The sequence below is a fragment of the Mus caroli genome, unplaced genomic scaffold, assembly GCF_978045245.1.
Source record: "Mus caroli unplaced genomic scaffold, Mus_caroli_1 scaffold_4, whole genome shotgun sequence".
Taxonomy (NCBI): Eukaryota; Metazoa; Chordata; class Mammalia; order Rodentia; family Muridae; genus Mus; species Mus caroli.
In genome coordinates, this window is record NW_028227259.1 from 106,677,639 (window position 1) to 106,693,755 (window position 16,117).

Genomic DNA, 16,117 nt, shown 5'->3' on the forward strand with positions numbered 1-16,117 from the left:
TGGGTGGGGGTGGGGAGGTCTGGGGGCTGGGGGAGTCTATATCAGAAATATATTTGCCACCTTGCTCTGTCCTTGGGTATGATTCTGAGAACTCTAAAAGCATGTCTAGACCGTTTATTACACTTAACATCTCTCGAAATGCCTGACTAGAGCACACTCATCTAAATACGTTTTTAGGAATAAAGCTTAAGCTGGAGAAATAAGATTTGGCAGAGACGGTGGCAGTGCGCATAACCAGTGTGTGAGGCTTGGTGAAGGAACACAAGAGTCGGGGCTTTGGGTTCCTTACATTCCCTCACCCATAGCCACAGATCTGTGACCAGCATGCCCTCATGCTGCATTTGGGCTGAAATGAATGCAGCCAACTGCAGAGGGCCCAGGCAGTGGTGTCTGATGGGGCGCCCGCCCAGCATTGCTCTGGAGGTGAGGCTGGCGTGCAGGGCGGGGCTCCAGCCACCCCACCAGTGCTGCTTGGGTCCTCTGAAGCCGCCAGCTGCCAACTGAAACCCGAAACCCGGCTGCGTCTGCGGGCTGGCCCCACTCAGTTGTTCCAGCCTCTTGTACTGTATATTTACACATTCACACACAATCACTCTTTCTAACTTCTTGACTCTTTGCGCAACTGCTAGGATTTCTCAAGTGCATGTGGCAATTCAGCCCGGGTGAGAGAAAGCCGGTGGGACTCGGAAGGGAATCACGGGGCCGCGGGGCCGCCCAGGCTGCAGAGGGGACAGAACTAGAGCGAGACAGCGACTGCTGGGGGAGTCCCCCCAACTTTCCATGCAGCTGTGGCTCTGGGGCTGCCGGGCTTCCTCTGAGAGCAGCGCGCAGGCCCGGCGAATGGGGTTCTGCGCTCTCCCTGGGAAGTAAAGGGCACCCTGCCGACTGGAACTCATCTTTAGGCCAATCCTAGGAGCCTGGACATCGGAGCAGCCACCAGCCATCCCTTGTAGGTCCGGCATCCCTGGCAGGGTAGGTGATTTGACTGTTGCTGTGGAGCTGGGGCTTGGGGGGAGGAACCACCAGGAGGGTGGGTGAGTAGCAGCTTCAGGCTATAGGGAGGTAACTGCTGTGAGCCAGGAGCGAAGCTGGGACCCATACTGGTTCAGTGTGTGTGTGTGTGCTCGCACGCGCGAGCACTCGCTTGCGTGTAAAACACAACAAGCAGGCATCTTGTGTTCTGACTTACAAAACAAATGCAATTGATACAGTCTCTACTCCCGCCCTCTACCTTCTCCTTTCATCTGCTGATGTTCTAGCTAGTTTCAGAGTTGCCTAGACAACTGGTGTGTGGAGGTAGATTTCAGTATATATTGTGTTACTATTGTACCGGAAAGTGGTAATCTTCGGTGGATTTTAAGACACACAGATGGGTTTAGACTTCTTGAAGAGAAGCAGGCAGTACATTCTCATTAAAGGTAACTTCAGCAGTATTCCTTGGGTAAGTCCTCAAAGAGAGCTTCTTAGGCGGAATGCCTTTGAGATGCTAGGTTGTCTAATATGGGCCAGTGACCCAGCTCCTGCTCCACTGTAATCTGCTCCGACTCATTTGAGTAAGTCTCTCCCTAGTGGGTTTGTTTTTGTCCCTTTACTCACCATATGACAGATTAGTCCTGCTTAACTTCCAAAACATCACTGTTTCATCCCAGTCTTCAAAAAGGAAATGAGAAAGTCAGGCGAGGTGCCTGAAATATACAAAGTGTAAAAGCTTTGCTTACTCATAAGTATAAAGTTTTGTCTTCTTGGGTCTACTACTAAATAAGAAACTGATTAGAACCTGGGGACATGTGCAGTGGTATTTAAAAGCTATACAGGATTGCCGAGATAGATGGGTAGGCAGATTCAATCCGTTCGTTCCCTGACTCTAATTAGAGCTCAAAACTAGCCCTTAAGGTCAAGAAGTGATGTTGGTATTGAACTGGGCATCATAAAACATACAGAATCACTAGGAAGCAAATACAAAGGTACCCGAGGCTCGTGGGTTCTCAGTCTCCCTCTAAATTCCCCAGTACTTACTTCATCTTCTCTGGGAATACTTCACCTTCCAAGAGAACTTAATCATAACCACCTTTTCATTTTTCCTGAGTGCCTACCCTCCAGAAAACACATCAGTATCTGCTCTCTAGAGCCTTTATGGAGTTGTCAGAGATTTTGCCTTAGACATGGTGGAAGGCAAAGCCATCAAAACATAACTGTAAAAGAAATAACATCTTATCACACAGAGGAGAATGTGTGTTTTTGGTAGCAGATCTTTTCAAAGGAATAGGGAACAGGCTGAGGTTTCGAGGTACATGGAAGTAATGTACAGCTAGCAGGATATGGGGGGTTGTAATTCTCTCTGTAGGAGAAACCCAGACTCCTTGACTTTCAACCACATTGCTATCATCATTTTTATTTCAGCATCTGAGGGCTTTGGATTTAACACAAGGGTGGTTGCTATCCAATAATCTTTCTAACCTAGTAGTAAGTGGGACAAAATAAAGTTTTTCAGAACAAATTGAAAAACCACTGTAGAAATAAATAGCAATGTTTCTTTCCAGACAAGAATATAGTGTAAACTAGTTTTGGCTTATATCTCCAGTGAAATTTGCCTCAGCATTTGATTCAGATAATAGCTGCCAAAACTCTGAGAGCTGTCCTGGATGGTGGATTCATTTCCCATGTAATCCTGAACTCTCCTGGGTGGAAGGTGGGGGCGGTGGCGGGGGAGGGGCGGGGCAGTCGGTGGGTGGGAATGAGCAGCTGTGTACTGTGAGATTACTTTGCTGTCTGGGCCAGAATCTAAGTGGTGTTTACCAACAGTGCCCATAAGAGCCCCCGCTGTGGCCTACTGGCCCACTGAGGAGAGTTTTCTTTCCGGCTTCTAGCATCCTGGTTGGCTTCTCTAGGTGCACACAGGCAGTGGTGCTGTGAAATCTTGGCTATGTACGGTTAGTTTCCTGTTCTATGAGCAGGGCTGTGGTGCTCTCTGTTACCTGGAATCCGTTCCCTCTGGTATTTTCTGGTTAAAGGTGAAGGGATGAGTTTCCCTTTAATTCAACATGTGTTCGGCTGATTGCTTCTTTCTGGCCCATCTTGATTATTTTTATTGAGGGTGAATGTTTTGTAAAACTAATCTGGGCAGGTGAGTGGAGTCTTAGCCTGGATCCCAGGAGGAAGATTCTGCTACACAACTTGTCACATATGGATGCAGAGGAGAGAGGAGAGGGAGGGTTTGCAGACTCTTAAGCCTTTATTAGGCTCTAATCACATTGCACAGGAGAGTGAGTGAGTGAGTGAGAGAGAGAGAGAAGAGAGAGAGAGATTTTTATTTTCAATAAAATGATGCATGTTTACTCCTAAAGCCATGGTGAAAGGACTCAGATTTGTCCCAGATAGAGAAAGACATCGTAGAATACAGTTGTAAACAGACAGAGTTGCATGAAGCCAGTACTGAGCTTCATGTTGAATTGGACAGGGGCTCATCTATACTCTGGGTCTAAAGATTTACCAGGTTCTATTGGGTTCTGCACACCTGGAAGAAACTGGATCATGGTGAAGAAGACTCAAAGAATAATCATTTTTCAGAGATGTTGTGCTCATGTGTCCTTTGAAGTAGCACCTAGCTTCAATAAAATGACATTACAATGAATCTGGGTTGTTCTTTGTGTGTGGGAGGGGGGGCGAGGGGGGAGGTTCAGGCATGGTTTCTCGGTATAGCTCTGGCTATCCCTGAACTCACTTAGTAGACCAGGTTGGCCTCAGAACTAACAGAGATCCATGTGCCTACCCCTCGTACTGGGGGATTAAAAAGGCATGTGCCACCACGGCCTACAGTGAATCTTTATAAAACAAAAAATTGATATGCAAATCCCTTGTTCTGCAGTCTTTGGAGCCTAATGAGAGACAGTATTAACTTCAAACTCTTCATCTCATTGTGTGCAGTACTGGGATTGCAACTAAGCCTTTCAACATATACAATTCCACCAGTGAGACACACACACACACAGACACACACACACACACAGATACACACACAGACACACACAGAGACACACACAGACACAGACAGACACACACAGATACACACACACAGACACACATACATACACAGACACACACAGACACACACACACAGACACACACACACAGATACACACACACACACAGAGATACACACACAGACACACACACACAGACACACAGACACACACACAGACACACACACACATTGTGTTTTGTCTTTCATTTGGTTTGTTTCAAAAAGATCTTGCTACATTGCCAAGGCTGGTCTTGAACTTGTGATCTTCCTGACTCTGACATAACTGGATTATAGGCCTTTGCTTCCAGGGTGGCTAACTTTTCAGCCCAGCTTCTAAAAGCTTTTTCCTTTCAGTTTCCTTTTCCGCAGGGTGGATCCTTCCTGTTCACATTTCTGATGTCTTGTTTGTGGGTTTATTCTTCTGGAATGGTTCCCTAGAGGTTTACTTTAGATCCTTGACTGCCAATTTTAAAGAAAATTTCCTTGGTGGTGGTGGTGGTAGGGGGAACAATTCCATGCAGGAAGAATTAACAACTCCATCTTGTCTACCCCCATGTAATCTGATTATATTTTAAATAATGATAGTTGTGTGTCAACTGATGACGGGGACTCTTCTGAGAAATAGTTCATTATGTAATTCTATCATTATGGGACTATCACAGTGTAATTAAGAAGCCCAGAGACTATAGCCAAGGATATAGAATCCTAGTACAAGGCCACTCATGTTTGTTGTTCACCTTATAGGGTGGCATACTGCACATTGCCCAGTATGATTTATTTTATTCCATCTCTCTTTATTCCTAGCTATTATGAGTCCCTCAGTGTACAAGTACTAAGAGGAGGGAGCCAAGTAACCAATCCAGCATCCTGACTTTAGTACATAATGCTTTCTTAATGACTAAGCAAGCCAAGTGGTCTGTGAATAACATATTGATGGCCTCCACTTCATGCCAAGAGATGTAAACCAACAGTCTGTTGAAGAATACGCATTTGGACCCAGCATTTATTTTCTTTATGCAGCAGTACTACAAAAGACAATTCACTCTCTAGACCAGCCCACACATGCCTGTTTAATCTCTGCGATATACAAAATAGTGCACCTTTGCAATTCTAAAGCAAAAATAAGCCAAAAGCTATGGTAAAAAAAAAAAGTCATTGTTTAAAAGAAATCACAATTATTCCTGCATTTAAAGATAATAGAAACTGTTTCGATGAATACATTTTTGAACAATTATTTGTGTAGCATACTGTAAAATCTGTGCTCTATCCCATCCCAGAGGGAGGTCTGGATTTAACTGTGATGACTAATGATGAAGTTAAACTTGGATATGCTACCCGTGGGATGGGCAATCGTCTTAATTAATCAAACAAAATTAAAATACCAATTTTGGCTACTTAATAATTATCTCGAGTGAGAATGCTGGAGGCTAGTCAGATCTAATTAAAGGAGGAAACAGAGTGGGCACAGAAGAGGCTACATGGAGGTGACTTCCTTTCATGTCTCTGACTCTTCATTATATCGATTTTCTTTTCATCTCATTTGAGCACTAAAGCCAACCCAAAGTTTCTTCCTGAAAACCTCTGCCCCCCCCACCCCCCTGTCTCCTGCTATTTCTGCTGACTGTTATACAGAGAAGAGATTACACTCTATTCGATCTAAAACACAAATGGGCTCATTTTATCTTCAAAGCAATGTTACCTTTGTCTCTGGTCCCCCTGCCAGTATGTGCACAATATTTCGCCCAGTTGTGCAAACTACAAATCAGAGACCTCCGATGCATCACTTCTTCAGCATCTCTGGTAATATTGGAAAAACATGCACTGATGTTTAATTGATCATACTCCAACTGCTTATTTGTTTAAAAATGTCAAGTCTGCCCTCTATATGAAAGTTAGTAGAAACTTGCCCACTGTCTTCACACTGGCACCTCTCTGATAGCAGGCCTTTACAAAACAGTTCTTTAATATGGTGTTGTCTGTTTTAAAACCAAGAGTCAGGATAAGAACATGGGCTGCATCCTCAAATCTTTTATACTCCACATTACATAGTTTAATCCTTTTGTGCAAGAATTTTCATGTGTTAAATTCAGCCTAAGACTTTAGAGCAGTTTCTATTGGATAGCTTGTTTTGCGTTGGGTAATAGAAGAATGACAAAGAAATCACCATAAATCTCCTTTTATCTCGTAATTCTGGAAGATGAGAAACTGAATCTGATGCTTAGCTATAACTCAGTGTGGGCTTTCTGAAGACTTGGCCTGCAAAGTTTTAGCATTCATTCAATGCACCTGCAACTCAGACACCTTTAACAAGTTAATTTCCCACTGTGGAAATTGGTTGAATTTATTTTGTACTGTCTAGCTCTTTTGACATTTTAGCTAAATCTTTATAAAATTCTATTGTGTAACTTTTAAGTATTTTAGATTCAGTATTTTCCAGGTCATTAAATATAGTTACCTGAAATATTTTAGGTCTGTTTTCTTTACTTCCTCCCAGAGGATGTTCTTGTCACCGAATGTTACATTTCCTAAAGATCATGGAAGGAGAACTGACTCTTGGGAACTTTGAAAGTAGATAGTTATGACCAAACATGAGTGTTCTTGTCAATGTGCGCATCATGAATGTATAGAAGAATTCCCTTGGGGTGTCTTGGAGAAGTTGAAAAGAAAAATCTTTGTCTGCAAAGCAAATGTTTCTTATTGAGTGCAGACTCATGGGGCTATGATTGGTTATGGCGGCTTCCTGAATCCTGGGCTGAAGCTTCAGAAAACAGGGTATTCAGGTTCACCACAGAGGAAATTAACCTGTGAATCATCATGACTTCTTTTTCTGTCTACAAATCTGTCAATGGTCATTGCTCTAATGAATTAGGTACTTGCTGAGTATCAGACATGCCATCGGTTTTACTGTGGTAGGATCTTCCCTGTCCAATTACATTAAAATATTAGGGTAGCAGGAAGCCTGTGATTGGACACAGAAAAGGGAGGCAGAGTGAAGAGGTGCAGAGACAGATAGCATCTCTAGTGAGGAGAAGCCAAGATGGAGGCAGACAGACAGGAAGCAGATCCCAATCCCACATGGATTTAAATAGCCACAGGTAGTCATGAATATCATACAGGGATAGAATAATTGGAATAACTTTTGATCTAGGTGGGCAGCTTGTATCATTATCAATTGGCTCTGAAATTATTGTGTGGGCATCTTGTGAATTGAGAATTTATTGATACATAATCTGACTTGTTAATTATAAGCTTCTAGAGTTTTGTTTCTACCGGGTTGTTGGGTGTTGTGGAGGCTGGTTATAGCAGCTGACCGAGGGGTGGATGGTCACTGGGTAGGGCTGGCATGGCAGTGAAGGGAACTAGAGAGCTCTGGCCCCACCGGAGAGTTGGTGGGCAGAGCGTAGCTGGATGCAGCATAGGAACTTGGTGGTTCTTTTTAAATATTCCCCGAAACATTTTACAGATGTTATTTCTGTTCACAGAAGTTGTCTTAGTTAGGGTCTTACTGCTGTGAACAGACACCGTGACCAAGGCAACTCTTATAAAGACAACATTTAATTAGGGCTGGCTTACAGGTCCAGAGGTTCAGTCCACTATCATCAAGGCAGGAACACGGCAAATTCAGGCAGAGATGCAACTGGAGATGCTGAGAGTTCTACATCTTCATCCAAAAGCAGACAGGAGAAGACTGGCCTCCAGGCAGCAAGTAAGAGGGTCTTAAAGCCACGCCCACAGTGACACATTTCCTCCTACATGGCCACATCTCCTAATTGTGTCACTCCCTGGGCCAAGCATATTCAAACCACCCCAGAAGTAACCAGAAGTAACAGTTCTAGAAATGATTATACTGCATCTAATTCGAAGGCACTTGTGCTGTATACAGAGAAGTAAGAAATGGTATTTGCACGAATACCCAAACACTTCCATTTCCAATGTATGCCTTTCCTCCTGGTGACTTTCATCAGTGACCTTTAGAACCATGACCTCTGTGCTCCATAGGCTTGCTCTAATGGTGACTCCAAATGGCTGGCATGGAGTATAGTGAGTACTCTTGGGAGTCCCTTAGATGATGGCATTCCTAGGCTGGTGAGAGGTGACCCCTGGGCTGGCCTGCCACTATTAAAATTCTCCTTTAAGAACCCATCAGATCAACAACTGAGTGAATCCTACCGACCAGAGAGTTGTTCCTGGTGAAAGGTCAGTCGGAGTATCTATTTCATGGAGATCCAATCATCTACATTTATTACCCCACATGCAAGGACAAGTGCCCCTGGAGGACAGAGAGCAGAAGGGGAGTGTGATAAGAAGGGGGACTTCCAGTTCTAGGACTAGGAGAGAGAAGCTCAACAGAAATGGCAGAGTGGCGAAAAGAATCTTTTCTTTTGGGATTACAACTGAAAATAAAAGAAGAAAAAGGTAAAGATTTAATATACAACGTGGTAGATAAGGACCCAGTCACTGCCTACTAAGTATGGACGCCCGAGGTTACACTCAGCATTTGCCATAGGTTACTACAGCTCCAGACAGACCTTACCTCTGTTAGAGCTGAGAAAACAGAAGTTCAGAGACGCTGAGTAACTTGTGGCAAATCACACAGTCACTACCTTGTGGTTCCAGGACTCAAAGTGAATTATCTCATACTAAGCAAGTAAGCCTGTCTTCTGTGCTCTGGAGTTAGACTCCTTTCTCACGTGGTTAAGCCTGGTGGCCATGGGCAGGTTGCACTCACCGTTTTGAACTACTGTTTGTAAATACAGGTCCTTATTGATGCCTGCGACATAGTACCGTTTCTCATAGTTCCTTTGGTTTATAAAGGGAACAATGCCCGTAAAATGTCTCCCTGGCAAACATCAATAGAAATCCACAGTTATCATTAAATAATGAATGGTGAGAGGCCTGATCAATAGTTTTTTTTCAAATTGTAAGATTAAATTGTAATATAAAAATGGTGATTTTCAAAAAAAGTTTTCATTTATCTTGAATATATGTGTGTGTACCATCTGTGCACAGTGCCTGCAGAGTCTAAAAGAGAGCATCAGGTCCCCTGGTACACTGTGAACTGCCGTGTGGGCACTGAGAAATAAACCTGTGTCTTCCACTACAGCAGCAGGTAGGTGCTCCTACCTGCTGAGCTCTCTCCAGTTCCCTAACTAGTGATTTCCGACTAGCATGTCTTTTTTTTTTCTTTTTCTTTTTCTAAGAGGGAATAGAATGAGACAGAACAGAACTGGTATAAAAGATCGGGATTCATTATATGTTTTTAAAAGTAAAATACATTTCATGGATTTTGTTTCAGTTGTATGTACTTTTGACACTGTGTAGACATGAAAAAAAAGTGCACTTTGGGGCTTTGTTTGATAATCCTGAAAGAATGTGTTTAAAAGCATCTTTCCCAGTGACAGCTCATGTGTGACCTCAGTGCTGGAGTTTAACACTGGCCATGTTTCTCTCTCACTCTCCACATTTTTATTTCTCCTTGGACCTTGAGTTGGACAATTCAGATAGCCTAGCTGGCTGGCGAACCCTGGGGTTCTCTCCTCAAGAGATCTGGGCTCACACCCACCTCTATCTTTTCCATGGGTGCTAGAGACTCAGTCAGGTTCTCATGGTTCCACTGTGAGCAATTCACCCACAGAGCCATCTCCCCAGGCAGAAATATTTATTCTGAAAAGTTGATGTAGACAGGGAAGTTGGCAATCCTAACATGGCAATGATTCTGATGTATAGAAAGTATTTTGATAATGTGGATATTATGTAAATTTACATATCAAAGGGAACTTTTCCTCTCAATAAAAACAGTGGATGTATTGACTATGTGTATTATATGTAGTTAATTCAGAGAGAGAACATGTAATACTGTATTTCCTCCTTTTGTGTGTGTGCTCTTTTACTTTGAGATGTAAAGAATATCCTGCTTTCCCTTCTTTCCATTCAAACAATTATCTTGGGGCCGGGGTGTAGTTGAATTGGTAGCATGCTTGCTTACAATACACAAAGCATTGCATAGATTGCAGTGTGGTATCAGTGCTTGGGACATAGAAATGGGAGGATCAGAAGTCCAAGGTCAGCCTCATCTACGTAGGGCAGCCTGAGGTATATAGACCATGTTAAAGAAAATGAAAATGAAAAAGAAAAAGAAAAAGAGAGAGAGAAGTGTGTGTGTGAACGAGTGAGCATTCGAGAGAGGAGAAGGAGGAGGAGGAGAAAAAGAAGAAGAAGAAGAAGAAGAAGAAGAAGAAGAAGAAGAAGAAGAAGAAGAAGAAGAAGAAGAAGAAGAAGAAGAAGGAAGAAGAAGAAGAAGAAGAAGAAGAAGAAGAAGAAGAAGAAGAAGAAGAAGAAGAAGAAGAAGAAGAAGAAGAAGAAATAATTCTTTTTAAAGCAGCTTTACAAGAGGCAATGGCTAATTTTATTAAAAACTAGAACTTAATGGTGTGTGATATGTATTTAACAACAGACTTTTCTGGAGGGACCCATTTGTAGAGCTTACCAAAGGCTACATTTCATATTTAAACAGATGCCTCAGACATGTTTCCTGAGGTATTCGATTTCACGTTTCCTGGCTGTGGTAAAGCTAGGAGGGCCTGGGAGAAGGGTGAGGGGTTGTTGGTGTGATTCTGACTCGCAGCATTCGCCGGCTTCTGCCAATTCAGCCTGAGCTTCTAGTTTCTCTGGGCTTTTTCTCCTCAGTAAAGGGAGTCAGAGTAGAGACTCTTTTGGGTGGCTTTTGCCTGAGAACGTCTGTTGCCAAATGGTGGTGTGTTCTACCATTTGGTGGGAATGTGACTGTGTGAATTTGGCAGGACTGGAAAATGTGGGCATCTGATGGTTTCACTGGGGAGTAAGTCCCTGAATAGTTGTATATTACACTATGATGGTAGCAGGACCTTTCTTGGATGGCCATCATTATTGGAGGGGCTTGTTTTCCTCAGCTGGGGGTCTGGAGGGATGAGGGATGCCACTCCCGTGAATGATTGGGGGTTGCTTGTCATAAGGGTTGTGCTGAGGTACTGATGCCTTAGGCTCAGGAGTAAAGAAACCCATTCCCATTGAGAAACCGAGTCAGTCAGAAGAGTTTTCAGCTTCAAATCAAATTAAATCATTTGGGGAACCGGAGACCATATCATTTACTTTGCACCATTTCTGCAGTACAAATGCAACCGACATCTATTCTTGGACGGCGACTGGCGACTGGTGACTGGTGTTTATGATGCCTGAGGGAGACCAGTCTCCAGTTCTCCACACTATATTTTGACTATGCAGTAAGGCAAGCAGGGAAAAAATCTTGGCTCTCTTAGTTCAGCGATCAAATATAACTTGAAGACATGCTAGGAATAGTCCCTTTGAGGAGTAACTACTTTCTTGATGAAAGCGGTATTTTTGATGCACCTATTTGCAGAGGTTTTGATCCAGTGCAAGCGGGCGTTCCATGTGTGCAGATCAATGCTGTGATTAAAACATAACATGCTTTGATTTTTCCTCACTGTGGTTAGAAATACCACTTGCTTGACAGCTCTCTACAGAGCGCTAAGTAACAAGAGAACTTCCCTCCTTCCCTCCTTCCCTCCTTCCCTCCTTCCCTCCTTCCCTCCTTCCCTCCTTCCCTCCTTCCCTCCTTCCCTCCTTCCCTCCACTCTCTAGCCTTCCACACTGTGGCTTGTGCAGGCTGGACCCAGTGGGCCAAGAACAGTACCCATTCAACAGAACAGTTAGCAACTTGTGTCTTCTCCAGAGTCAGTTGTAGGTGGTAGGCCAGCTTGGATCACCTACATCTCAAGTTTGTTTACCTATATTCTTTTTTCTCTTGTACTTTCCTTTTGTTTGCTAATTAGCATAATTTTTGGAGGACTAATTTTATTCTCAGACACTGTGGGTATAAAGGTGTTGAACTGCAGCCCAGCAAAGTAGAGGGAGAGCACAGTGGGGTGTCTGAGGCTAACCACCTCCCCAGGAGAAGAGAAAGGGGCACAGCATGGAAATGGAAATGCTCTTTGCCTACACATTGATGAGATCATAGATTAGATGAGGATGTGGGAATTACAGAACTAAACATGGAAAGTCTGCTGGATAAATTCTGTTCATCTGTGTTAACCTGCAGGGTAGCGTCACTACAAATTAAAAGTCACACGTCACACTTCTCTGTGAGCTGATGAACTTCAGAATAAAAGTTTCTTCAGAGATCACCTCACTTCAAATTTCCTAGTAAGGAAGGTAGATCTGGAACAACGTGATGTGTCCTAGGTCAGACGTTCAGGAAACAAACAGAGTTAAGTCCAGTGTTGGTGCTTGGCTTATTCCTCAGGGCCTTTCTCTCCTGGGATTCTCTGAGAGAGTTAAAAGAAGTGGACTGGTGGGACATCCAGGTGTCAGTAATGAAAGACATCTGCTGTGACACTGAATGGCACAAAGAATCAGGTGACTTCCTATGTCCCTGAGTCCTTGTCTAATCCATCGTAGACGCTCATCAAGACAGGTGACACCTGGCTCTTACCAAAACCTCTGTCACCCAGCCCCACAAGTCTAGGGATCAAGTGTTTTTCCTTCCTTACCTGCCTCCCTCTCCCTCCCTCCCTCCCTCAATGGGAATCATATCTATCTAGCTTTACAATTGTTTGAAAATTATGCTTTTATTTTGAGTAGTGAGGATTGAACCCAGGGCCTTACACAACAGGGCAAACACTGAGCTGTGTTGCCAGCACTGTTTTCTATTTTAAAAAAAAATGGTTTATTATTTTTTACTCTCTCTCTCTCTCTGTCTCTCTGTCTCTGTCTCTGTCTCTGTCTCTCTGTCTCTCTGTCTCTCTGTCTCTCTGTCTCTCTGTCTCTCTCTCTCTCTCTCTCTCTCTCTGTGTGTTTGTGTGTGTGTATGTGTCTGTGTGTTGCATGTGTACATTTGGGTGTAGGAGACTAGGAAAGTGTGTTGTATCCTTTGGAACTAGAATTTCAGGCAGTTGTGAGCTGACATGGATTCTGGGAACTAAGCTTGGGTGCTAAGTTATTTGACAACTGATAGTTTTATATTATATATCTAAAGGTATGGCTTTTAAAAGAGTTTTAGTGTACATAATGACTTTATGCATTTGTGAAATAAGAAGTATAAGTCTAATTTTTAAAAGATCAGTAAAACTTAGAATATTAATTTTACATTTTTATAGAAGGTATACAAATTTATTACATATCTTAGGTGCTGGAATATTACACTCCTCTAATATCTTTGACAACCTTTTTAACCAAGCTTAGTATAACTGTGCAGAAACTAAGAATGTACTATATTAATATCAAGATACAGCTTAATATTTTCTAGATTAGGTTATAATTTCTTCAATATTCTTTGTAATAGTATCAGTTTTGTCAAATTACCTCACATAAATTGTTCTTAACACACTATATATTTTTATAAAGGTAAATCTTAACTGCACAATAATTATACATTGCCCTCACATCTTATACCCTTCATATTCTGGAAAATAAATACTCCTGAGGTGAACACACCAGAGCTTCCACACAAAATGCAAGAATAAAAATAATCATGTGTATAAGTCCTGCTCTTGGCCAGTCAAATATCTCCCGAGTCAGAAGAATGGAGGAGGGTAGAGAATTCAGCTCCTGGGGTCTGCTGTGTGAATCCTAGATACATAGAGACTCTGTGTGTGGCTTTTATTCGATATCTGTGGTCTCATCCTCTGCTGTTTGATTTGAGGAACATTCCAGGCGGTATCCTTAGCTTCCCTGACATGAGCCTGGGGCTTGAAGACTCCGAGGGATTCCTTTCACAAAAAGGGCAAGGCAGACAGAGCCCGTCAGGCGGGCAGTGCATGGCTCAGCTGCAGGCGACAGGCTTCATCTCAGCAAGGTGAGACACCTGTGCCTTTGGGGCTCCAGCATGCTGTGCTGAAAACCTGGGCAGACAGAGCCCGAGGTGGAGGATGGGTGGCTGAAGGAAGCATGGGGTGACTTCTATTTCTCAAGACAGCAGAGGGTACTAAATGTTTGGACTTCCCCAGATGTTTGCTCATGGCTCAATGGTGTCTCAGCTGGGGCTCTGACTTGGGGATTTCAAGCAGGAATAGGATGTTAGGTGTTCCTGCGGGTTAATATTTATGTATTAGGCAAATAATCTCCAGACCAAATGCATAGCAATAACAAGAGTGTCTTTCTTACTGCTGTTCTCTGTCCGTTTGTTGCAACAAAGATTTTTTTCTTATTCTCTTAGAAACAGCCATTAGGTAAAATAAAATTAATTGGACTGTTTTGTGGAAATGCCAAGCAATTAGGGTGTAGGATCATTTATGCAATGTATTATTAATGCTAAATGCTAAAATAAAGGTCATATTACCATCAGCCTGGAGAGGGTGGGAATGGAGAGGAGCCGCAGGGAGGAGAGGATGAATAAACGTCTCCTATTAAGGTGGAATGGGATGGAATTGCTGGTGGTCCTTTGCATGAGTCTGGGGTCTGCTGAATTACAGTTGGAGATGCTGTTTGTCAAAGCTGTTGAGTACTGAGCTAGTGACTGCCTGAGAAATCACAGACTGATCCCTGATACTAGTGCTGAGTCTCAAATCGTCACCAGCAGTGTTTACAGACTTGGGGATGGGCAAAGGCATTTTCTGGGGATCCAGCCCCAAGGCATCAGGGGAAATGTTTCCCTGCATTTCAGCTTTCCATTGAAATCAGAGTGACAGGCGTTCTCCTTGGGCTGGTAGCTTCTTTACTTTGCTGCATCTCCCTCTGATTCTCTTTAGAATGTAGTCGGACATGCACCACCTACTCGAGCTGCGCTCTGGTGTTTTTGCTGCTGAGCACTGCTTGGACAAACTTGACCAAGAGGCACTTACCTGGCAGTTTGGGGGAAGTTGTTCATGGGTGGGTGGTACCTGTTCCCACTGGAACTAAGCATGATGCGCATGTGATCAAAGAACGACGTTGGATGTTGGTTTGCATCTTCTTCTTGCTTAACGAAGGGTCTCTGTTCACCGAAGTAGCCAATCTTTCCCGCCTTTGTGTTTACAGATAGTCTATCTATGCCTGGCATCTTCACCATGTAGGAGTGGTGGGTTCTGGGAATCCAACTAGGACCCTATCCTTTTAACTATTGAGCTGCCTCCCCAATTCTCATGTACATCTACAGATCTACAAATATGACAATTTCTTTTGGTTTGCAGTAAATGATCACTAATTAGATTCTGACAGCTTATTTGAAAAAGTTTTCTCCCCCACCGCTGAAGACAGAGCTTTGCATGACATTTTAAAAGCTTTGAAAATTGTATGCTATATTAATAAATTGTGCCCAGAAACCAAGCAGTTCAATTTAAACACTCTCAGGTCTCTCTATTTCTATGTATTCACTCTGAAAAACCTGCTTTCTGTGAATTCCAATTTTCCTTTTATTAATAGATTTGTTGAGTTTAGCCCTTCCACATTATGCAAGTGAGATTGACTCCTGTGAAAGGTACTTATAAAAATTAGTATAAAACCTTGTATTCTAGGATAACCAATTATCTTACTATCTTGCTTTGTGCTCTTCAAAACTGTGACTAAATATCTTGCAACATATTACATACAATAAAGCTTTCCTAGAAAGTTTTTTTTGATTGATAGCATCTTATAATGACTAGTTTTAGATTATAACAGTTTTTCAGCTAATCGGTGGACAGTATAATAAGTTCTTCCATTTAAAGTAAATGCCGAGAAAATAAGTTTTGTTTTGTCAGTTTCTTTGGGTTTTGTTTTGTCAGTTTCTTTGGTGGCTTTTTAGAAATTGTGTCTACAAAATGAGTAATGGAGACTGGCATCTTTTGGAGGTAATAGGTTCTTGCTGTTCTGTGACTTGTGATTAATAAGTCTGCTAAGCCCTGTGTAAGAGTAGATGTCATCTAGAAGTCACTCATGAGACTGGCTGTTCATATCCAAAGTAGTTATGTGGAATCCACAGCAACTCTGCTCAGGGTCCTGAAAGACACGTACTGTGGAGTAGACTCTGCTCAGGGTCCTGAAAGATGTGTAGTGTGAACTAGACCCCTGGGGTCTGGAAATAATCATTTCATTTGTCTGTAATCTATACTCATTTCTCGGACAAGGAAGGCTATGGTCAGAGTA

The 16,117-nt window shown here is 42.8% G+C and overlaps 1 protein-coding gene across 1 annotated transcript in view; it reads left to right on the top strand.

Moving 5' to 3' along the window:
- The first annotated feature begins 641 nt into the window (after window positions 1–641).
- Window positions 642–16,117, top strand: part of Arhgap24 (Rho GTPase activating protein 24) — a 420,204-nt gene continuing 404,728 nt past the window's right edge. Inside the window, exon 1 of the mRNA XM_029477119.2 lies at window positions 642–972. The gene's annotated coding sequence lies outside the window, so the exon portion shown is untranslated. The remainder of the gene's footprint in view (window positions 973–16,117) is intronic.